The sequence below is a fragment of the Condylura cristata genome, unplaced genomic scaffold (genome assembly GCF_000260355.1).
Source record: "Condylura cristata isolate star-nosed mole 26May11 unplaced genomic scaffold, ConCri1.0 scaffold00001, whole genome shotgun sequence".
Lineage (NCBI taxonomy): Eukaryota > Metazoa > Chordata > Mammalia > Eulipotyphla > Talpidae > Condylura > Condylura cristata.
In genome coordinates, this window is record NW_004567102.1 from 80,251,722 (window position 1) to 80,254,907 (window position 3,186).

General features: G+C 40.0%; 1 protein-coding gene across 1 annotated transcript in view; it reads right to left on the bottom strand.

Moving 5' to 3' along the window:
• Positions 1-3,186, bottom strand: part of LOC101631784 (adenylosuccinate synthetase isozyme 2) — a 21,789-nt gene that overhangs the window by 15,373 nt on the left and 3,230 nt on the right.

Here is a 3,186-nt window from a genome sequence, read left to right on the forward strand (position 1 = left end):
ATCCCAACCTGGCTGCTCAGCTCCGCCCTCACGTCCCTGCGTGCTTCTTCTTGGTACTGATGGGATTTGGAGTTCCAGCATGGAGTGGGGGCGGAGTCCGTGAAACCTGTACCTGTTACAGTTCCACAAAATTTCCTTTGATGAACCAAATGACGAGTTACCAAATATATTTTAATTTAGGAGTTTGGGAAGCTTTGTCACAAAAACAAACAAAAATAACAGTAATGACGATTTTAATTTTTGGAAAACTCTGGCTCAGTTTAGTGCAACAATGTTGACAGTTAAACCATAGCCTTTTAGTTATTTTACTTAATAACTAAAATTTTTTAAAACCTTAATTACTTAAAACTTTACTTTGTCTGACATTGTTAACCCAAGTAAGAGAGATAAAAAAATTATACAGATATAACCTATTTTAAAACAAGTCAGTTATTATAAACATTACATTTTTGTTTGCTTATAACATTTATAGGCACCATTTAAACCAATTTAGAACAACTCAAGGCCAAGACAATTAAACATAAACAAAAAACATACAGACATGTAACACACAGACACAGTTTTTGTTGTTATTCCATGTGGAATCCTGTGTAACTGCAGTTTTGTTTATAGAGGCCAGAATGATAAAAATATTAATAAAAATGAAAATAAAAACAGAAAAAAGAATAAAAAATTTTAAGGAAATATCAAAATTAAGACTGAAGGCCTTCTTATAAAAAATACTGTTAGCATAATTGCACAATGTCACTGTTATGTTTTTAAATTTTCTTAAAGGAAAAACACTGGTTAGAACATATTTGACCACTATATATATATATATATATGTGTACATGTGTATATGTATGTGTGTGTATGTATTTATGTATGTGTGTATGTATGTGTATGTGTACACACACTCTAGTGCATAAGACCTTTAATGGAAGGGAAGTTTAATACAAGTGAGTTTCAGTGCTACCACTGACAGGCGGGGTTCAACCCCCAGTCAGGGAACTACCGTCAAGGCACAGCAGACCTCTTCCTAGCTTCCTGCTGCTCTCCTTAGCAGTGTAGTCAGTAATCTGGCTGTTCTGCTCCTCCTTTGTCTCTGGTGAACCCTCTCAACCCCACCTCCACAGCTCTGGCCTAAAGCCCAGTACTTCTACACAAAAATAAATAAGTAAAATCTTAAAAAGAATTTAAAAGAATAGACACAATTCAAAAGAAAAATGAAATAAGAGCATGGAAATAGGTGAGACTTGAATTGTGTTTCAAGTGTACATACTGAGAGAGGCCAGGGCCAGGGGAGACACCTGGCCTGGGGTAGCATAAAGGCCTGTGCATATTTGCATACAAAGTTCAAATCACAGCCCACTGCAAATAAAGGAGTTATAGGAAATTAAATATTTTGCTTTTGCTTAAGTTTTTTTTTTCAATTGAAGAAAAATATACAAAGGATAAGATGTCAAAATCAGTAATCAAAGGGCCCTCCCGGGTGGTGCAATGGGTAAGAACGCAGCACTGCAAGCTCCCCACTGCCACTGCAGTGCGAGCTCGATTCCCAGACCGGGAGTGACCCACATGGCGCAGCAGACCTCTCCTGACCGGCTCGCTGCTCCCCTCAGCAGTGTACTTCGTACATCTGCCTGTTCTGCTCCCCACTCTACGCTGGATGAATCCTCTCCCCTCCCCTGTACCTCTGGCGTGCACCCCAGTTCTCTGTATAAATAAATCTTAAAAAAATTAAAAATTTGGCTTGAACAATTTTAGTATGTCTTAGGACTACAAATTTCAATATCAAAATTTAAATAACCTTCCAAATTTTACAGTAAACATTGAATTTAGGATCTGGGCTTTTGCAATGATAAATGTATCCTAAAGTTATAAAAAATAGCCTTCATGTTTAAAGAGCTTCACATCACTTGGGCCTGTCACTGGTGTCATTCGAATTACATGTCAATGAATGTGTTTCCTGAAAGTCAGAGAGCCACATCCTACCTAGGCAGCCTGTCTGCAGAAATACCTCAGGACTTCTCAGCAGGTGGTTTGTAGACCTCCTGCCTCAAAGTTTCCCATGAATATGCCAAACACACTGACCATTTCAATCCCAGAATCTGCTTCAGAAACGTTGAGCTGGGTTTAGACCAGATCCCTGAGGAAATGTTTTGTGACTTCTTTTCCGTGCTACCCCTCCTGGTGGGTTGGGGCACCCCCTGGGTGGCTTGACCAACAATTGCCTGGTGGCACCCTGAGGCTGATCCCCTTTTCATAGGCTAATCAGCACAGTCCACTGTGGTTTTGCATACAGAAAACTACCTTTAAACACAGAGATACTGAGTACATAAGTGAGCATTTGCTCCTTGTTACTCTATTATGAACACATCAATACACGTGTATAAGGATCTATTCCTAACGGCTCTGCACTTCACCAACGAGATTAGCAGCAGCCTGGTGGGAATGCAAGCTAGTACCACCACTATGGAAAACTGTTTGGAGGTTCCTCAAACGGCTCAACATGGAGCTTCCTTATGACCCAGCAACCCCAGTCCTAGGTATCTACCCAAAAGACACAAAAACACTGATTCAAAAAGACACCTGCACCCCCATGTTTATTGCTGCTTTATTTACAATAGGAAAGACATGGAAGCAGCCCAAATCCGCAAAAGTAGATGACTGGATAAAAAAGATATGGTACATATACACAATGGAATATTACTCAGCAACCAGAAAAAAATAAACACATTCCTTTTGCAGCAACATGGATGGAGCTGGACGGGATCATGTTTAGTGAAATAAGCCATAAAGAAAAGGAAAAATTCCGATGGTTTTACTCATAGAAGGAATACAATGGATGAGGCAAGAAAATTATGATGATAATGAACAGCTATATATCAGAGACATTTTATGGGGCTGGAGTGGGGAATAGGATCAAAAACAGTGGGGGGGGGAGGAAATGCACTGGACTATGGTGATAGAACAGTGGTGACTTGGTGATGGGAAGCCCAAGGGATTGCAACTGAGATGGGAAAATGCACAAAATGACGTAAAAATAAACTATTATATTACTCATCAAAAAAGAAAAGTTAAAAATACTAGATGATAGGCCCTCCCTGGTGGCGCAGCGGGTTAAAGCACAGCACTGAGAATCTAAAGCCGCTTCAGCATGAGTTCGATTCCCGCTTGCCCCGGAGGTGACCACATGGCGTGGCA